The 23,006-nt window shown below is 29.8% G+C and overlaps 1 protein-coding gene across 2 annotated transcripts in view; it reads left to right on the top strand.

The window, feature by feature from the left end:
• Positions 1-881: 881 nt before the first annotated feature.
• pak1 (p21 protein (Cdc42/Rac)-activated kinase 1) overlaps positions 882-23,006 on the top strand; it is a 69,393-nt gene continuing 47,268 nt past the window's right edge. The window contains exon 1 of one of the 2 annotated variants that reach the window (XM_051135255.1): positions 882-1,109. The gene's annotated coding sequence lies outside the window, so the exon portion shown is untranslated. Of the gene's footprint in view, positions 1,110-1,132; positions 1,370-23,006 lie in introns of those variants that run through there. The other variant, XM_051135256.1, reaches the window with a different exon arrangement.

The following is a 23,006-nucleotide window of genomic DNA, read 5'->3' as shown; positions in this document are numbered from 1 at the left end:
ATATATATATATATATATATATATATAAATTATAAAATGATAGAAAATTATTTAATTCTAAATAAAATATGTAAATATATAAATAAAATATGTTAATTATATATAAATGGTATATTTTATATAAATTACAGCAAAGTGTGTGTGTGTATAAATTATATACACAACTAATATATAATTATATAAATATAAATAAATACAGCAAATTATGTATTATGTAAAAATGATAAAATGATAGAAAATTATATAAATATAAATATGTGAATTATATATAAATAATATATAATATATAAATTACTGCAAATTGAATATATATTTTATATAAAAAATATAAAATGACTGAAAATTATATAAATATAAGTAAAATATGTAAATTATATATAAATGAAATATATATATATATATATATATATATATATATTACAGCAAATTGTATGTATGTGTGTGTGTGTGTGTTTGTGTAATCTGTTGTAAGTTTTATCTAATAAAATTAATATTTATTTACATTGGTGGTCAAATGTTCGAAAAAATGTTGATTTTATTTTAACTTTATTTTTTAAAACTACAGTAAAAAAGTATTATTTTGAAATATTACAATTAAAAAAGAACTGTTGTCTCCTCTTTCTCTCTCTCTCTATATACATACACAAAATCTTTATAAATTATATATTTTATCATATAATGTATATAACATATAATATTAATATTATACAATACACTATCTATCTATCTGTTTGTTTGTCTGTCTGTCTGTCTGTCTGTCTTTAGGCCGCATCCCTGTTATTTCTAAGGCAGATATCTAGAGCTGTATGATGGGATATCAGGCATGTGGTGTCTTTAATATTGCATGTTCCTCCTCCACTGGCGCAGGTGACGCGTCTCGTGAGCGCGGCGCTGCGTGGGGAACTAATGACCACTGGGATCGCGCGTGGGCGGCGCTTTCCGCAGCAGGTTTGTGTGTGTCTCTACAGCAGCAGCAGCAGCAGCAACGCTGAGACAGACAGACCGACCGGAGAACACCGGAGCAAATGAGCGCGGACAGACGCTGAATGCGTGACAGAGAGAGGGAGAGTCTGCTCGGGGAAAAATCACATTCGCGTCTTTGGACAGAGGTGAGTGCCGCCTGCTCTTTCCACCGGGATCTTGCGTGACGCGGAGACGCACTGGCTGGCGTGGGGCGCGTGTCTGTGGAGAGCAGCAGACAGAGGAAGAGCTGCTTATTCATGAAAGACAGCACTCGGATGTGGATGTGGCTTTGGCTTTATCAGCAGGAATTGCTCTGATTATAGTGATTCTTCTCCGCGTTTATGTGCTTTGAGATCAAATAACAGCGTCTGATCTGTGCTTGAGTTACATGTGCCTCCAACACAAGGTATGCTCGCCTTTATTCAATCTAAAAACATCCAAATAGATGCGTGTTTGATCATAATAATGATGACATCAGTCTTTGTGTAATATTTCTGTTATTTAACATGTCTTGTTATGTTAAAACAATTACAATAATGTCAATATTTGGTAAAACAATAATAAATATTCATATAAAAATGTCAGATGTATTTTATTATTTAAATATAAATAAATATATGTAAAATATATATTTTTAAATATATATTTAAATGAAATATTTAAATTATATATGTGTAAATTACAGCAAATTGCATATATATTTTATACCAAAATTATAGAATTATCACCAAAAATATATTATAATATAAATTTAAATTTATATATTTAAATATAAATATATATTTTATTATAAATTACAGCAAATTATATATATATATATATATATATTTTTTTTTTTAAATATGAAAATGATAAAATTATAGAAAATTATATAAATAAAGTATGTAAATTATATATAAATGTTTATATATATATATATATATATATATACATATATATGTATGTATTCATAAATTACAGCAAATTGTAATATTTCTGTTATTCACCATGTGTTATGTTATATTAAAACAATTAGTGTAATATAAATATTTTGTAAATGTGACATGTATTTTATTATATACTTATAAATGTAAATAAAATATGTAAGTTTTATATATATATATATATATATAGTTTATTTATTATCATTAGTGCATTATTATGAATTCAGTAATAACGTTAATAATGTCTGTGTAATAATTAGATTTGAATGTTTTTTTTTAATTTGTCAGATAGTAAAATCTGTAATATTAGTACCATAATATTATTGTCATTTATTATTTTTATTTTATTTTGTTAAATATTAATGTTTAATCTTTAATATACAATTTTATGTTTTTTTTTAATGTTTTATTTGACAAATAATACAGTACGTAATAAGATTAGCTATTTAATTTAGCTATTCCATTTAATTAAATATAAAAATATATTTTATATAACTTAATAATGTATATTAAATATAAAAATGCACAGTTAATTTTTTATTATTATTTTTTGTTATTATTATTATCACAAGGCTTGCATCTATTATTGTGTGTTTGCATTTTTGGAGTACTTTATGAATATCGTTGGCCTTATGCTTATGTTTCTTTTAAACAACAGCATCTGCAAAATGCATAAATGTAAAAATAAGGGCCTAGTTACCCAGCAGTCTCAAAATGGTCATTCACTATTTACACTGTTGGGCGTGTAAAGCAGCTCATGTCGCCGTGTTCAGACTGGACGAATGGAAAATCCATATTTAAAAATACTACAGAATTGCTAATAGATGCTGTTTTATATTTTGGAAAAGATCAGCCAAGAATCTAATAATATTCTATTCCACTGGATGAACTGACATTGGTAAATTCAGGTTTTCCAGCATGCTTATTGGATCCTTTGGATTGTGTCCAAATTATGATCTAAATGCCATTAGCATTCCTTCAGGAGTTTTAAACCTTTTCAGTCCGGCTTCAGAGTAAGTTTGGCTTCGTTTGCATGAAATATAATGAGAATAAAACATGTAGTATGCTGAAGCTTTTACAAGTGTGTTTATTAAGAAGCATAAATTCAGAATGAAGTCTTCGGGGTTGTTTGCGTGGTTTTATTGCAGTGCTGTTGTTAATATGTTTTCATTTGAGATTTGACATGCTGTAGATGATAGTGTAAGTGTAAGATAAGGGCGGCGGGCAATGTTTCGGCTCGCTTTGGACTGAATTGGGTCACATGTATCGGCAAAATCCTTAAACCAGTTAAGTCAAGCGCGTGTTTCTTCCGGGAAATTACGCCAGGCTCTGATATCTGTAAATGGCCTGCCGAACATACCTCACACATGCGCTTAAAAGGTAAAGAGGAAACGACAAACGACTCTAATGCATCACTTCTGAAATCTTTCTGTACCAGCCAAGTGACTTTCGATCAGTCTCAGATCTTGTTTGAGGAGGGTTTTCACTCTCGTCATCGTTTAAGGCTATTTTTAGCAGTGTTGTCTTGCATGTTTTTTGAAGCGCTTATCAGTCTAATTTGGTCTAGGTGTGATGTAAGCATCTTTGCATGTGGGTCTCGGGCGCATTCAGGTTTATGGATAGCAATCAGATTCATTTATTGGGGGTTTGTGTTGTCAGAGTGAAGTGGGGGTGGGTGATTGTGAAGTAAGCACACCCTTGGGCCACACGTCACCATATGGTTTCAGTAACACCCTGTTTATCATCCCAAAACATGGGACAAAAACCCATCCACCCCCTCACACACCCTCCAGATGTGCGTTTGGCCCAGAAGCACGGCTGTGACTTCATGCTCATTGTTATGTGAGCGTGTCTGACTGTACTTTGACTGATTCTTCCAGATTTGCAGAAGCATTTTACAGTTACAAATGATAAGCAAGAGATTTTTCTTATCAATTTATGTGCATTGTCTGTCTTTGGGTTTTAGGGCACTTCATGCTTCTCTCAGGGATTCTTGCATTTTATGATGCAAGGCTGGTGTGGAAATTTTTCATTTAAAGGTCAAATTACACACCTGGGGTCTTGTAGATAAAATCTGGATATAACTAGGACAATTCTGTAACACATTTGTAAGACTGCACACATGCACAGATATTTTTATTTTCGTGCAGTATGTCATTTCTGTACCAATTACAACAACAGACTAGATTGCATTGTATATTGTATGGTATAAATTAGACTTCTGAGGAAAATGTAAATAATTTTGGCTATGCAAAACTCATAATCATGATGCTAGAGATTTGTGGACCAAAGGTTAGTGCCTTCCAGTTGCTATAAATGCTTTTTGTACCCCTTCTTGATTTTTTTTTTTTTAGGATATACACTGTTGTTCAAAAGTTTGGGGTTGGTAAAGTTGCATTTATTTAAGATTACAAGGCTGCATTTATTTGATCAAAAATACAGTAAAATCAGCAAAATTCTGAAATATTATTGCAGTTTCAAATAGCTGTTTTCTATTTGAATATATTGTAAAATGTAACTTATTCATGTGATCAAAGTTGAATTTTCAGCATCATTACTCCAGGCTTTAATGTCAACAGTGTTTAGGATTGGTAAAATTGCATTTATGTAAGATTACAAGGCTGCATTTATTTGATTAAATACAGTAAAATCAGTAAAATAGTGAAATATTATTGCAGTTTCAAACATCTGTTTTCTATTTGAATATATTAAAAACTGTAATTTATTCTTGTGTTAAAATTTGAATTTTCAGCATCATTACTCTAGTCTTTAGTGTCACATTGTAAAATACAGTAAAATCAGTAAAATTATGAAATATTATTACGATTTCAAATATCTGTTTTCTATATGAATATATTGTAAAATGTAATTTATTTCTGTGATCAAAGTTGAATTTTCAGCATCGTTACTCTAGTCTTAAGTGTCAATAGTGATTGAGATTTGTAAGATTACAAGGCTGCGTTTATTTGAATAAATACAGTAAAATCAGTAAAATTATGAAATATTATTGCAATTTCAGATAGCTCTTTTCTATTTGAATATATTGTAAAATGTAATTTATTCCTGTGCTCAAAGTTGAATTTTAAGCATCATTACTCCAGTCTTCAATGTCACATTGTAAAATACAGTAAAATCAGCAAAATTATGAAATATTATTGCAATTTCAAATAGCTGTTTTCTATTTGAATATATTGTAAAATGCAATTTATTTCTGTGATCAAAGTTGAATTTTCAGCATCATTACTCCAGTCCCCAGTGTCACGCAATCCTTTAGAAATCATTCTAATATGCTGATTTGCTGCTCAAGAAACATTTCTGATTAGTATCAATGTTGAAAACAGTTGAGACTGTGATGCATTTTATTTTTTGGGATTCTCTGTCACGTTTGATTAATTTAATGCATCTTTGCTCATCAAAAATATTAATTTATTTAACAAAAAGCCCTTTGAACAGTATTGTGCATGTGATGCTCTGTTCATAATTTGTTTACAGAAATAATAAAAGAACAACAGCAGAGTAGAAAAAGGAGGTTACTGATGCGAGTAGAAGCATGTGGGAATATTCTTTCTCCTGGTCTCTCTGCGAGTGTTACTAACAAAAGCAAGAATGTAGAGAGTATTAGCTAGTTACAGCAGCAGACAATGCAGCTACTCTGTACCGTTGTGGAGATGGGAATAAAAAGGGGTTTAATCTTAAGGTCACGTCCTTAAAGAAAAACCAGCAGCACACAGGAAGAGTGTGGGAGTCGGCAGTGGGCTCCTATACGTCTGATCTCGCTACTTTGGTGTCGGTGGTCAGATGCCGGTTTTCATGTGACTGCTTAAAGGTGTCATATAATAAGTAGTCAGACTTTCCTTGATCTTTTGAAATGGTTCGTTGTACTATGATTATGAAACTAAGCTGAAATAGCGTCTCTCGCTCCACCCACATTTAAAGATAAACGATGCCTAGTTGGTGCTCACAAAGAATCGTAAGCATCTCATAATTGCTGCTGCATATGTATGTTCATAGCAAAATTGGATTTTTATTACAAAAAGTGGATGTGATGTTCAGAAACAGGATTGTATAAGCTAATTCACTTCTGCAAATCCAGCCTGTGTATCTTCTGAAGATTCAGTGAGTTTGTAGCATGCATGCGGGTTTTAAATTTGCGTTCCTGTGGCCCAGTTTTCCCTGGCTTTTCTATCGTTATGCAATACCTGTCATTGTACGTTATCGTCTCAGCGCGAGGCCCCGAATGAGATCAGAAGAAATTAGCTGCGGCATTTCTGTCCGTTTTTCCTGTTCCAGCCCCCGTCATTCAACCCAGCTCCTCCTCTTCCTCGTCCTTCCTCCCCCTCAGCCCGTATGTCACATGGATTAGTCACAATCCACCCAGAACACCCCAATAGTGCTTAAAACACATAATCAGCATGCTATAAATACCTGAACAACAGTGTCATGGCAGTGAGTTTAGCATGTGCAACGATTAATATTTATTTTGTACGTTGTTGTTATAGTCACTGTATAACATTGCTTCATCCATGTCATGAGCTGTATCTGGTTAAATGCAGTTTTGCATACATTATTCCACTTTCATCATCTATTGTAACTGCATTAGTTAATGCACTTCATGTTTCTTTGAAGAAAATGAAAATTTTCAGTTTCATCCAAGATGTAGGTGACTTTTTTCGTAAGTAGAACAGAAAAGATTTTTAGCTGAAGCTGTGGTTGTTGGTGATTCATAAAATGCAAGTCAATGGGTACCGTCACTTTGAGAGTCAAAAAAGCATTTCAGGCAACACAGAATTGATACCTTTGGCTCCTGATGATATACTGAGGTCTTATGAAGCGAAATGATCGCTTTTGATAGTTTTTAAAACATTTTTTATTATTATCAATGTTCAAAACAGTTGTGATGCACAATATTATAGTGGGAACTGATACATTTTAATAGCCAATCTAATTAGACTGTTTTCTTCAGTAGAACAGTATTAATATTATAATATCAGTGTATATGATTTTTAGCTGAAACCGTGGTTCTTGGTGATTCATAAAATGCAAGTCAATGGGTACCATCACTTTGAGAGTCAAAACAGCATATCAAGTAACAAAATTGATACCCATGTGGCTTCTGATGATATATTGAGGTCTTATGAAGCGAAATAGATCACTTTTGATAGTTTTTAAAGTTTTTAAACATTTGTTATTATTATCAGTGTTCAAAACAGCAAAATATGGTGGAAACTGATACATTTTAATAGCCAATCTAATAGACTCTTTTCTTCAGTAGAACATTAAGGACGATTTTTAGTTGAAACCGTGTTTCTTGGTGATTCATAAAATGCAAGTCAATGGGTACCGTCACTTTGAGAGTCAAAAAAGCATTTTAGGCAACACAGAATGAATACCTTTGGCTCCTGTTGATGTATTGAGGTCTTATAACGTGAAACATTGGTTTTTAGTGTTTTTGAAACATTTTTGATTATTATCATTGTTTAAAACAGTTGTGCTGCACAATATTATAGTGCAAGTCAATGTGTACCATCACTTTAAAAAAAAGTAAAAAAAAAAAAAGCATATCAAGTAGCAGAAAATTGATACCAGTGGCTCCTTAAGATATATTGTAGTCTTAAGTCTGTGCAAGAAACTGAACTTTATTTACAATAATATTACCTGTTCACATAATCGTGCAATGATGTAACGTATATGCAAATATATTATTAAAGCACCTAGTAATGATGTGTAAAGTGGGTGTTTTACATGTCTAAAGCATATAAAGTGAATAAACTAGTCTTCATCAGCTCACCTTGTTACATAAACCACGATAAACCATAAAAACTCAGATAAAGCCTCTTCCTCTGCAACCAGTTAGTTGTTTTGGAAAGGAAACAAAGTTTTTTATTTTATCATTTCTTTATTTTATTGTTTCATTTTATTTTGGATTTTATTATTTTATTTTATTATTTTATTTTATTTATTTATTTTTGTTTTTAAATGATTTTATTTTAGCTTATTTTTGACTATTTTATTTTATTGGATTATTTTATTTTATTGTTTTATTTCATTTTATATTATTTATTTTTTTAAAGATTGGGGGAAGGGGGGTGTATTTTAAATTGTTATCATTTTATTATCTATTATTCTGCTTATCCCGTGTCTTCTGATGATATATTGAGATCTTATGAAGCGAAACGATCGGTTTGTGCTAGAAACTGAACTTTATTTACAATATTATTAACTTCTAATCCAGAGCCTCAGGCAAATGGGGAAAGACGATTCTTTTCTGCGAACTGGTTCTTTTGGACAGTTTGTTTCAGTGAACTGATTCAGTTCATTAGTTTGTTTAAATAATCATGCAATGATGTAACAATATGTGCATATATATTACTAATGCACCCAACAATTATGTGAAAAGTGGGTGTTTTACATGTCTAAGTGAATAAACTCGTCGGGTTTTGGTCCGAGGCCGATCTGTTTCCTTCAGTGACTTTTGGAGGAACTGGAGCACTGAATCAGTTCATTCATCACAGGATAAGATACATCACTATTTTGGCTCATTTGTGACTGTCAGGTGTCCGAAAGTGAATTTTGGTTGTGCTGCTCAAGTCGTGAAGTGGTTCAGATGATTCAGTCTGATTTGGTGAACTGTTTAATCCAGTTCACTAAAAAGAATTTGAATTTGGGTGAACTGTTCCTTTAAGAACTCTGTTCCAGATCTAGTGACCTGCAAACTGGATGGTATTTTAAGGCATTGTAATTGACATTAAACATCAGCCAAACTCTTATATAAAGATTTCAGCTGATCAAAGGATGCTGCCTTAGAAATGTGGGCAGTAGACAACAGTAGTGAACTAGTGACTCCAGCTATGGTGCTGTCTGTCCACCTGTTTCACATCACCGAATGTCATCACAGATGCTTTGTGTATCCGTCATTGTTTGGAACGGAAAATACCTGGATGAGTCGCATGAGTCTGATTCACTCTTGACCTCTCAGCCAGCGGATGGCAGAGACAGGAAGTTCATCAACATCTTGAGTTCCCCTGAGCTCTGTCTCTATGCTAATGACTAATTTAATAAGCTTCCTTTTTCTTATTTTAGAGATGACTGGATTCTGTCATCGCTCATTCCAGCTGAATCCTTTATGAACTTCATTTTCACTCCCCCACAGCATGAACCGTAAAGCATCCAGCGCCTACTCTGATATGACTAAGAGCTATAAAAGAATCCACATGCAAAATTCATCCAATAGCATCCGATGGTCAGAAAGGGCCTGCAGGTCTCAAAGTTTATTGGTTGATTTTCATAAGTTAACTTCCTGTTCAGATTAGATGTGCATATATGTGCAAGCAAACATTACTCAGTGTTAATTGGTGAACGTTTAGACTTGCAAAATTATCAGGTGTACTTTGACCTAATGGTGATTAGAAGACATCATGAAGATGTTGCTGAATTGAAATGGTTTGGTGTATTGAAACGGCAAGTTGTATTTAAATACTTAAAATATTTAAATTATTACACAAATGTTTGGGTTAGTAAGATGCTGTAATGTTTTTGCAAAAAGTCTCTTCTGCTCACCAAGGCTGCATTTATTTGATCAAAAATACAGCAAAATCAGAACTATTGTGAAAAATTATTACAAATTAAAATAAGAGATTTCTTTTTAAATTTTTGAAGAGAAATTTATTCCTGTGATGCAAAGCTGAATTTTCAGCAAGATTACTCCAGTCTCCATTATTTTATCTTATTTACTTTAATTTATTTTAATATTTTATTTTATTTATATTATTTTAAATTTATTTGTAATTTACTTTAATTTATTTTAATATTTTGTTTTATTTTATTATTTTATTATATTTTATTTACTTTATTTTATTTTTAATTTAATTTATTTTAATATTTTATTTTATTATTATTTTATTTTTTATTTTATTTATATTATTTGTAATTTATTTGTAATTGAATTTGTTTAATTATTTTATTTTATTATTTTTTATTTTATTGTTTAATTTAATGTAATTATATTTTATTTACTTTATTTTATTATTTTATTTTTAATTTGATTTATTTTAATGTTTTATTTTATTTTATTATTTTATTATATTTTTATTATTTAATTTATTTTGTTTTATTAGTTTATTTTATTAAATTTTTTTATTTAATTTGCTTTATTTTATTATTTTATATTTTATTTGTAATTTACTTGTAATTTAATTTAATTTATTTCACTGTATTGTTTTATTATTTTATTTTTTTCTTTCGTTTATTTTTTAGTTTACGTTTTTTTAAAATCCAATGAGAATATATATTTTTTTATTTATGTTTTAATATTTATTTATTTGTTTATTTATTTTTACTTTTTTTGTTGTTATTTAAACTTTAATTTTTTTATATTTTATTGTCTATTAATCTGCATATCTGCAAAAAAGCATATTTTGTCTGGAGCATACTACAGCAAAATTATGAAACCTAAGCTAAAGTTTATGAAATATTTAATTGGAGGGCTATTTAAACAAAGATGCCTTGGAGGAATGTAGTGTTTCGTATGACGGTCTGAATGACAGACCTCGGTTCGAGGAAGCTGTGTTGCATGTAAACAGAACGAGGATTTGTCAGATCTCATGATTAGACTTCAGATGCTGCTTAATGCTGTAATTATAAGGATGGTGGCTGAATAGCTTAAATTTATTATCAGGAAGACTTCCTTGTTTATTTAAACCCGTTCACCTCAAATGACTCGCAAAACAGAGACTGGAGCAGATCAGATGAGTGAGCAGGAAGCAAGAGGATCTTACAGTAATACATGCGCATCTTTGATGTCTGATATATGTGTGGAATGTGCAGATTAGCCAATCACAGCAGGGCACATTTGCATACAAATAAGTTGTTTTCAAATAAGAAGCTATTTTCTGAAATAGAAAACTGGCATTGTGCCTTAAATGCAAGTGTATTTTGCTTTATTGCGTTGGCACATATTCAAGATAAAAATCTTATAAGAATATTCAGGTATTTTTTCCTGGAAAGCAAGACAAATATAGCTGTGGACTGGAGAAGAGGTGGTAATTTGGTGAAAGAAACTTGAACGTAAGTGGACTTCAGGGAAAGACTAAAGTGCTGCGAATGTGTAAAATAGAGGCTCTTTGAAGAGTGAAGACAGAGCAGTATGTGTGTGCTCCGCTGGAGCGCTTCACTCCCAGCATGCCGTGCAGGCGTGCATTATTCAGCAGGTTGTCATGGCGATGGGCACCTCTGAGTATTGGGCTTCATGAGGGAGGAGCTGGACAGCTGGTGGACGGAGACAGCTGCGTCACGGATTCCCCTCATTTACACAAGAACTCTGTGTGTGTGTGTGTGTGTGTGTGTGTGTGCACGCATACATGTGTGTGAGAGCAAGTTTTGCTGAATTTAGTGGATTTCATACATCTATGGAAATTTTTTTTTATGCTGTTAATATTTATTTATTTATAAATAGCAAATGAAGTATATGGCATATAAATTGTTGTCTCTCTGTCTGTCTATTCATAATATATCTTGATTATATTATTCAATAGCTATATATAAATATGTATGTGTGTGTGTGTAAAGTAAATATGGTATATATTGGTTTATATTAAGTTTTTTATTTATGCATTTATTTATAAATAATAGCAGTAGAAATATGCATCAGTACATCAGTATTTTTATTTAAAAAGCAAAAATAAGTGGTATATCAGCATTAATAATTATCTAAAAGTGTTTTTATTTATTCATTTATAAAAGCAATATATAGTACACATCGTTGTATAATTTATTAATTAATGTATTTATTTATACAAGTGATAAAATATGGAATATCAGTAGTGATTTTATTTATTTATAAAAATCAATATAACCATATGGTATTTAAGTATTTATTCATTTATAAATAAAAGCAATATAAGCATAGGGTACATCAGTATTTTCTTAATAAAAGCAAGAAATTAAGTATATGGTATATCAGTATTCATTTATTTATTTAAAAGCTATGTGTATATATATATATATATATATATATATATATATATATATATATATATATATATATATATATATATATAATGCAGTGTAAGTATATGGTATATTAGTGGTGATTTTGCATGTTTATTTATCAATTTTTTTAATGTTTATTTTATTAATTTATAAATGCATTTGTAAAGGGAAAGTACAGTACAAATTCATTTATTTGTAAATGCAATATAATGTCATATCAGTAGTGATTTAATTTAATTTAATTAAATTTGATTTTATTTATTTTTATAAAAACAAAATACGCATATGGTATGTTAGTAATTTTTTGCCTATAAGCATTTATTTATTTATTTATTTATTTATTTTTTTTAAATCAATATAAGTAAAGGGTACATCAGTATTTATTTTTATTTATAAAATAAATTTGTATGGTATATCAGTGTTAATTTGTTTTATCTAGAAGTGGCTTTTTTCATTTATATGTGAAAACAATCTAAGTGCACGATATAGTGGTAGTGATTTATTTATCTATTTATATTTATTTTGTTCATTTTTGAAAGCAAAATGGAGTACTTTATTTATTTATTTATTTATAAATGCAATATAAGTGCATATCAGTAGTGATTTATTTATTTAAGTGTAATATAAGCATATGGTACAAAAGTTTATTAAAAAAAATTGCATATGGTATATTAGTTTTTTTTTTCTTTTTGCCTAAAAAAATGCTAAAAAAAATATTGATTGATTTAAGCAAATTAGTATTACTATATGATACATCAGTAGTGATCTATCTATCTGTTACAACAAAATAAATGTATAGTGCTTCAGTATTTTATTTATTCATTCATTCATTCATTCATTCAGTTTTAACAGTATTTGTAAAAGCAGTAGTATATAGTATATAATCTGGTGCTGGTGTACATTGAGGTATCTGAATGTGTGTGTGTAAACTCTTTGTTTGTGCTGTAGATCCAGTGTACATCACATCTCAGCCTGTCGGACACACACCAGTAACTCCCAGAGGTGTCACACAGATCCGTCTCTTTCCATTGTCTCGTATTTCTTTCTCTTTCTTTCAGAGTGTAAGATCACACCCGGGTTTCTCCCTCGCCGTTCTGCTCTTAATGCTTATCATATGATAAAACAGGCTTGCTGGCTGAAGTCATCGGCAACCCTGCCATCTCTCCTCTGTTTTCATTGGCCGTGTGAGAATTACATAAACCGCACCTTGTTCACCTGCTATTCTCAGCCATAAAAATCCAGCTGAAATCATTCCTTTCTTCCAGCCGTCTTGGCTCGGAGGTTTATGCACATTATTGATAGTCTGTAAGCAGGTAAATGCTTGAGTATTGTTCTGCAGAGCCAGTTCTGTCATTTTACTAGGTCGTATAGAGTGCATGTTTGGTTGAGCCGCCAAACAGGTGTGCATGTGCGCTTGGAGATGTTTCGGGGCTGACGTGCCGTTCTCCGACTATGATTGGTGGGAAATCTGTTCGTCCGTGCCAGATCATTCTTCAGTCAGTCGTCCATCAATCATTCACACACCCAGCATTCCCTGCAGTCCACACCGTACTCAAACACTCATGCTTATCCACTTAATAGTGATGGAGCCTGCCCGGTGCATTGTGGGATAGCCTGTCTGGAGCACTTTATCTGCTTTTCCCCTTGATCTCTGCTCAGGAGCGCTGTAAAATCCTCCGTCAGGCCGTTTTTACACTCGCTTCAACTGAATGCTCCAAATTTGAGTTTAAGTTGTACTTCATCCTGTGTGGTTGTGCTCTGAGGCTTGTTTTGAAAATGTTTTCAGTGTTGTCGTGGTTTTGATGAAAGATAGTAGTGTGATGTGAAGTAACCAGTTTATCAGCAATTGTCCTAAAATGTCTCAACTTGCATCTACACTCCCTGAATATTTCACACCAATCAAGCGACCCGTTAAAAAACATTCTGCGGGAAACTCAACACATACTCAAACCTGTTTTCTTCTTGATTTCACCTCTATTTCTGTTTAAACGTGAGATATATATATGTGTGTGTGTGTGTGTGTGTGTGTGTGTGTGTGTGTGTGTATATATATATATATATATATATATAACATACACATATATATATATATATATATATATATATATATATATATATATATATATATATATATATATATATATATATAATGTGTATGTATATATATAATGTGTATGTATATATATATATATATATATATACACACACACACACACACACACACATCAATGTCTGGTTTATTATCCTTGTGGGGACTCTCCATAGGCGCAATGGTTTGTATACTGTCCACACTGTATTTTCTAACCCTTACAGAAAACTTTCTGCATTTTTACTTTCTCAAAAAAACTCATTCTGTATGATTTATAAGCTTTTGTACCCATGGGGACCTCAAGCCAGTCCCCACAATGTCAAAAATTTCAGGTTTTACTATCCATGTAGGGACATTTGGTCCCCACAATGTAGCAAAAACAAGTACACACACACACACACATATATATATATATATATCACGTATATATATATATTTATTCATATATATATTCAAAATTGTCATTTAAAAATGTATAATTATGTCCTAAAATTTTTTATTATTACCTATATTTGCAATAACAGATAACTTTTTTTTTTTAATGTTCAAAAATCTTCATTGGTGCACTGATTTTGAACTTCCTTCCAAAGTATAGTTTAAATGCAGCTTCAAAAGGCTCTAAAGGAAGGAAGAAAGGTCTTATCTAGTGAAACGATCAGTCATTTTTTTCAAAAAATATAAAATTGTTTACTTTTTAAGCACAAAAGCTCATGTAGCACAGGCTCTGGGATGCACGTTCTTGATTGATTCGTTCATTTTGAATGAATCATTAATGTGACTCGGTAAGAACGAGTCGTCTCGGGGAGTGATTCGTTCAGTCGTGCATGCTCAACATCCTATTAGGTTCTGTACTGGAATTAGTTCGAGTGGTTTGTTCATCTTAAGGGGCTGTCACGTGATGAACGAACGACTCAAACCCGAAAACTTGTCAGATAAGAGGTGAGGTGAGATAATCATAGACTAAAGACCCAGGTAAACAATGAATGAATCTTTTCTGTTTCTTACAGCATTACGGTTTTGTCTTGTGTGTAGTGTCATCAACGTTTGTGTAAGCAGTAGATGTGTTAGGGATGTGTTGTGAGAAAGTCGCAATTACAATTATGCAATTAAAAAAATTACATTTCTGATGTAACATTAATTAACATTCATTAAAAAACTTACCGGCCAAATGGTGTGTACCAATGTTTCATACACACACCAACACTGATTTTACTCACATTTAATATATATTTGTATGCAAACTTCCAAAAGCATTGTGAATCGAAACCTTCTCTTACTAGTCCGCACAAAACGTTTTGTGTTTCTTTGTGTTTCTTTGCTCTGTTTCTCTGCTTTCAGTGCTATACCTGATACCTGTGTGCCTCAAGTAAAGCAGCAGAGGTGGAGTCGAGTCGGTGGGGGTTTGATGAATAATAGAAAGGCCTATTCCTCCACAGGCTATGCATTGTTCTCATTTCACTCCTAAATCTCTCTCAAGCTCCCAAACACACACCCCAAAGTTCCTAGACAGCAGGGAGACTTTGTTCTGCATATTTGTTTTACACATTTAAATGTTATTTATTTGTTTTGATTTATATATTATTTTCTGATTTACTTTTTTCTGATTTATTTTTATATATGTATTTTTATTTATTTAATTTATTTGTAAATATTTATTTTTATTTTTTTTATTTAATTTTATTTATTTTTATATATTTTTTATTTTATATATTTTTTCATTTATTTAATTTGTCGATATATATATATATTTTTTTTATTTGTTTAATTTTTATCTATATATTTTTGTATAATTTATTTTTATAATTTATTTAATTTTTAAAAAATTTATACATTTAATTGAGTAAAAATGGCATTATTAGCAGTGTTTTCAAAGGCAAGTATGAGGAGAAGCGTGCATTAAATTTATGAAGTGATCAGACATTCATATTTTCACCTGCTGGATGATTAAAACAGGTGACACAAATAATTTACCAATCATACGGTGATGTTTCTATGTGCGTTCACCACTTGCATTTTCATGTACAAATCTAGTTTTGTGCATCCAAAGGAATCCAAGGGTGGGACAGGGCATGTTTTGCACATGATGTCATGAGATTACATCTCTTTGACGGACCCTTAGAGAGAAAACAGAGTGTTTTCGTTGGCTTTGAGCGAAAAGTTGAGCGCAAGGCAGTCTGGGATACATGCGGCGTAACTACAGCGATGGGACTTGCGTTTAGCTGACGTGTCTCCCATAAGCGCTAGTAACGTGATCATCATTTTGCTGTCTTTGGAATAAGAGCCGTTATGTGTTTTTCGTATGTGTGCATGAGGCGTTTCGTTTTTGTGATCAAGTTTTGCCTATATTAAAGGGACTAAATGTTCCCACAAGAACAGTAAAACGTAAAATCACCTGTGTAGCTAACGATTCCTATGAGAAAATGCATTAATGAATGCACTAAATAATGTCTTGCTGATCATCTAAAATGCAAAAAGGTTTGTGCATGAGTTAGATTTAGGGTTAGGGGATGGAAAATATCATTATCATTATTCTGTGTTTATATATTTATGTATAAAAGCAAAACAAGCATATGGTATATTAGTAGTGATTATTTATTTGTTTTGATCATTATTTATTTATTTATTTATGCAATATGGTACATATTATAGTATAGTGTTTATGTAGTTTAAATAGTATAGTATTTAATAGTATTTATAAAAGCTAAATAAGTATATGGTATATCAGTACCATCTGATTGATTGTTTATTTATTTATTTATGCACTGTAGTACATCAGTTTATTTATTTATTTATAAAAGCAAATTAAGTATATGGCATATCAGTATTGATTATTTATTTATTTTAAATGTTTTATTCAGTAGTGATTATTTATTTATTTATTTATTTATTTATGCACTGTGGTACATCAGTTTATTTATTTATAAAAGCAAAATTAGTATTTGGCATATCAGTACTGATGTATTTATTTATTTTAAATGTTTTATTCAGTAGTGATTATTTATTTATTTATGCACTATGGTACATCAGTTTATTTATTTATTTCTAAAAGCAAAATAAGTATATGGCATATCATTACTGATTATTTATTTATTTATTTATTTATTTATTAATTTTAAATGTATTATAAGTATCATTAGTGATAGTTTGTTTTTTAATTTGATTTGTTCATTTATAAAAGCAGTATGACACATCAGTATTTATTATTTACTTAATATATTATATTAAGCAAAAAGTATGTGGTATATTAGTAGTAGTATTTATTTATTTATTTATTTTAATTCATTTATTTATTTATGCATTAGTACATCAGTTTATTTATTTATTTATAAAAGCAAAATAAGTATATGGTATATCAATTCTGATTTATTTATTTATTTAGTTATAAAAGCAAAACAAGTATATGGTAGATCAGTACTGATTATTTATTTAGTTAGTTATAAAAGAAAAATAAGTATTTGTTATATCAGTACTGATTATTTATTTATTTATTTATTTATAAAAGCAAAATAAGTATATGGTATATCAATTCTGATTTATTTATTTATTTAGTTAGTTATAAAAGCAAAACAAGTATATTGTAGATCAGTACTGATTATTTATTTAGTTAGTTATAAAAGAAAAATAAGTATTTGTTATATCAGTACTGATTATTTATTTATTTATAAACGCAAAATAAGTATATGGTATATCAGTACTGATTATTTATTTATTTATTTATTTATTTATTTATTTATTTATTTATTTATTTATTTATTTATTTATTTATGCACTATGGTATATCAGTATGTTTATTTATTTATGAAAGCAAACTAAGTATATGGCATATCAGTACTGATTATTTATTTATTTATTTTAAATATATTATTCAATAGTGATTATTTGTTATTAATTTGATTAGTTCATTTATAAAAGCAATATGATACATCTGTATTTATTTACTTAAAGCAAAAAGTATGTGGTTTATTAATATTTATTTATTTATTTATTTATTTATTTATTTATTTATAGGTGTTTCAGTAGTTATTTATTTATTTTTACAAAATCAAAATTTTATTTTTTATTTTATTATTCATTTATGAGTACATTTATGAGTGGTCTTTTTATTAATGAGTAGAAACGAGTGTATCTCTGTATTTTAGAGATTTTTCCTGACATCAGCATTGGCTGTGATTTATCTTACCACTGCTCTGCTCTCTTTAGTTTATGTTGGGTACGAACATTAAGTGATATTACACTCGATCTGCTTCGTCGGCACTGGAGCCAAGAGTCCGGCTCTGCTGACATTACTGTCTGACAGACACATGGAGAGAGATTTATTTAAAAGGAAATCAAATGCCCGTAGAGCACGTGACCACGGCAGAGTGATTTCTGCCTTTGTGTTTATTAACGTTATTGCTCATCGATATTATAAATAATACAAGACAATGACACTAAAGAGATAGAGAGGTTACTGGAAGAGCAGATATTAGATGCAAACAACTTGAAGGTTTGCACTTGTATATGATATAGTATAGGGTTACTGGTTGATATACACTACCAGTCAAAAGTTTTTGAACAGTAAGATTTTTAATGTTTTTAAAGAAGTCTCTTCTGCTCACAAGCCTGCATTTATTTAATACAGCAAAAACAATAAAATTTTGAAATATTTTTACTATTTAAAATAGCTGATTTCTGTTTGAATATAATTTAAAATGTAATTTATTCCTGTGACACAATGCTAAATTTTCAGCATCACTATTGCAGTCTTCAGTACCACATGATCCTTCAGAAATCATTCTAATATGCTGATTTGCAGCACAGAGAAGAAACATTATCAATATTAAAAATAGTTGTTCTGCTTCATATTTTTGTGGAAAACACGATATATTTAGTTTTTCACGATTCTTTAATGAATAAAAAGTAAAAAAAAACAGCATTTATTTGAAATAGAAATTATGTGTAAGATTGTAGATGTCTTTACTGTCACTTTTGATCAATTTAATGCATCCTTTAATTTTTTTTTAAAAAAGCACAAAAACTTTTTGGGTTATTGCAGAGGCACTTATTTTTATTTTATTTTAGTTTATTGTATTTATTTTATTTTGTCTTGTCTTTGTTTTATTTTATTTTATTTTTATATCATTTATATATTATTTATATATTTATATATTTATTGTTTACCAGATACCCACAAGATGATAATTATTTTTCTAGCTCTGTACACCATTGACATATAGAGATGGAGATTTTGGATGTGATAAAGCTGGATACAGTGATGTAGCTTTAATGTTAGGGGTTTATATCTTACAGATATACAGTCTTTACTGTCACTTATGATCAATTTAATGCATCCTTTACATTTTTAAAAAAAAGCACTCAACTTTTGGGTTATTGCAGAGGCATTTTTTATTTTATTTTATTTTATTTTATTTTATTTTATTTTATTTTATTTTATTTTATTTTATTTTATTTTATTTTATTTGCCAGATACCCATAAGCTGATTATTTTATTTTATTTTTTTATTTGCCAGACACCCATAAGCTAATTATTTTATTTTATTTTATTTTTTATTTTATTTGCCAGATACCCATAAGCTAATTATTTTATTTTATTTTATTTTATTTTATTTTATTTTATTTTATTTTATTTTATTTTATTTTATTTGCCAGATACCCATAAGCTGATTATTTCATTTTATTTTATTTTATTTTATTTGCCAGATACCCATAAGCTAATTATTTTATTTTATTTTATTTTATTTTATTTTATTTTTTATTTGCCAGATACCCATAAGCTAATTATTTTATTTTATTTTATTTTATTTTATTTTATTTTATTTTATTTTATTTTATTTGCCAGATACCCATAAGCTAATTATTTCATTTTATTTTATTTTATTTGCCAGATACCCATAAGCTAATTATTTTATTTTATTTTATTTTATTTTATTTTATTTTATTTTATTTTATTTTTTATTTGCCAGATACCCATAAGCTAATTATTTTATTTTATTTTATTTTATTTTATTTTATTTTATTTTATTTTATTTTATTTTATTTTATTTTATTTTATTTTATTTTATTTTATTTGCCAGATACCCATAAGCTAATTATTTTGTTTTATTTTATTTTATTTTATTTTATTTTATTTTTTATTTGCCAGATACCCATAAGCTAATTATTTTGTTTTATTTTATTTTATTTTATTTTTTATTTGCCAGATACCCATAAGCTAATCATTTTATTTTATTTTATTTTATTTTATTTTATTTTTTATTTGCCATATACCCATAAGCTAATTATTTTATTTTATTTTATTTTATTTTATTTTATTTGCCAGATACCCATTAGTCTCGCGTAGCCAGACCTTCAGACTGACGGCTGAAGGTCTGGAATTCATAGCAGCTTTCTTTGGCCAAGGCCCGCCCATAAGGCCGTTTGACCGACATGTCAAACAACCAATCACAGTTCGTTTCGTTTAGCGTCACGTTTCGGGGCGTGGAAATGTCCCCACAACAACAGACCGGCGTGCAACAAGTCAGTCAGCATAGAAAATCAAAGGAGGAGAAGAAAACGAGCAGTAAGTCATTGATCTGTTCGTGCACGTATAACAACAATGGCGTCTGCATTATATCTCTTTTTGTCTCCACTAAGTGCCTCAAACAAAACTCCTGGACATCTCTTAAAGAGTCTATGCCGTGAACCTCGCATACTTTTGAGAATCCTACGTTTAGCTGATCTTGATAAATGCTCATTGTCACTCATGTAAACACGACAGTTTTTCTTCTGCAATCACACGTCTGCGCTTTGTTTCCCGGCGGACCGAAAATAAGCGCGACACTCGCGTCCCCCGGAAATCCGATAAAATTCAACCAATCAGATGACGACTTCGACATTCCTGAAGTGTTTCCAGTTAAGTGTACCATATGCATCAGACGTTTAGCCAACGTTCCGTGGGCGTGACATCTGAGGCTGAGACTAGATACCCATAAGCTAATTATTTCATTTTATTTTATTTTATTTGCCAGATACCCATAAGCTAATTATTTTATTTTATTTTATTTTATTTTATTTGCTAGATACCTATAAGCTGATAATTACTGACTTTTTCTCTCTGTTTTACGTGTAGTGCCCTAAAACTTGAGAAGAAAGTCTTAGTGTATGCCATAGCTGAAGATTTTTTTGGCAACTTTGAGATTTTGCTGATTCTCACATTCTTAAAAGTGCGTGTAACTTCCAGGCAAATCCTTCAAGCGCTTTATACAATGTTCCATCAGAGGCTTTTAGCAGCTCTTAAAGCAAATCTCAAGTTTCTACTCTATGCATTCAAACAGACTCAGTTTTCACACGCTTAGAGAGATCATATAGTCGAACACGGACACGCGCTGCGCTCGGATTCCTCTATCCAAACTCTCGCTGCGGTCCGACAAGCGAGAATTACCCATGAGTCACGGTATCGATCGGAGATCCAGAGCCCATCTTAGCACACTCAGCAGCAGCGAGCTGAAGGAGAACCGTGAGCCAGAAGCAGATCAATGAAATCGACCTGTCAGACACTGTCTTTAGAGTTTCTTACGGGCCGTCCTGTTAGTCAACTTCCAGAATGTGCATCCCGTGCAGCGAACCTGCATGTAATCCCTTCCCCCTTGTCTTTAGAGACCCTCCCATCCCCAAAAAAGAGAGGTATTGTCTCTCTGTTGTCTCATTTCCCAGAGGACCCTGCAAGCAAGGCGTCCGTATGTTTCTTAAACTAACATTTCAGCGGGGGTCTCATCAGTAGCGGGCGACGCGTCTCATAGATTATGCGGGTGCGTTTGAGGTCTGTCGCCCCTCCCAGCGTCAGAGATGCGGCCCGTCTGGATGCTGGAGGCATGATGGGATGTAAATTGAAGTTTTATGGCTCCCCTGAAGTGTGTACTTCCTGTTTCCTGTGTTGTTGTTTTTTTGTAATGGCTTGTTTGTTTGATTCGGGTCAGTCAATGCTAATGCCGTTTGGAGGCGTGTGGTTGTCGGTGGATTGTGAGCCAAAAATGTTTAGAAACCAAACCGATTAATCGAATTAGAACTGAAATTGTGATGTGGCTTGGTGTGATTATCAAATAATGCTTTTGGGAATGTAACATGTGCCAACCATCTTGCCAAACTTGTAATGTGAAGAGCTTCAACAAAAGAGAAGCTTTAAAGGCTCCATGTGGTTTTCTGCCAAAATTAAAGGTTGATGGTTTAATGCTTGAAAATGAAGAAATTAATACAACCATAAATAATAATGCTGTAATTTTAATGTTGTACTATAATAATAATAATAATAATAATAATAATAATAATAATAATAACAATAACAATAATAATAATTATTATTATTATTATTTATTATTATTATTTATTATTATTATTTGTATTGTTATTATATTTTCTTACTTTATTTTATAGTGAATAATTTGTTAATAGTAATATTTTTTTATTTTAAAATGATAAAATAAATGAATACATATAGAATAACTTATTATTAATAAGAATAATATACACAGTAATAGTTTCTTATTTTATTAATTTTATTTAATAATAATATATATATTTTTTATTTTATAGTAAAATATTATTATAATTTATATATATACAATATATTTAATTATTAAATATTTAATTATTATTATTATTGTTGTTATTATTATTATTATTATTATATATATATTCCTATATATATATATATATATATATATATATATATAGTGAAATAATAATATAATTTAAGTGATGTTATTTCATATTTCTGTAATTAAACTTAAATAGTTAAAAAATAATAATAATGATAATAATAACTGATGATAATAATTATAATAATAATAATTATTATTATTTTATAGTGAAATATAAAATATTATTTGTTAATAGTAATATTTTCTTTTAAAATTATAAAATAAATGTGTAAATAAATTATAAAATAACATTATTATTATTATTATTATTAATAAGAATATTATACACCGTAATATTAGTTTCTTATTTTATTGAACTTTTATTTAATAATAATATATATATTTTTTATTTTATAGTAAAATATTATT

This window comes from Labeo rohita, chromosome 18 (genome assembly GCF_022985175.1).
Source record: "Labeo rohita strain BAU-BD-2019 chromosome 18, IGBB_LRoh.1.0, whole genome shotgun sequence".
Taxonomy (NCBI): Eukaryota; Metazoa; Chordata; class Actinopteri; order Cypriniformes; family Cyprinidae; genus Labeo; species Labeo rohita.
The sequence above is the reverse complement of the archived record's forward strand: the minus strand, read 5'-3'. Positions and strand labels throughout refer to the sequence as shown.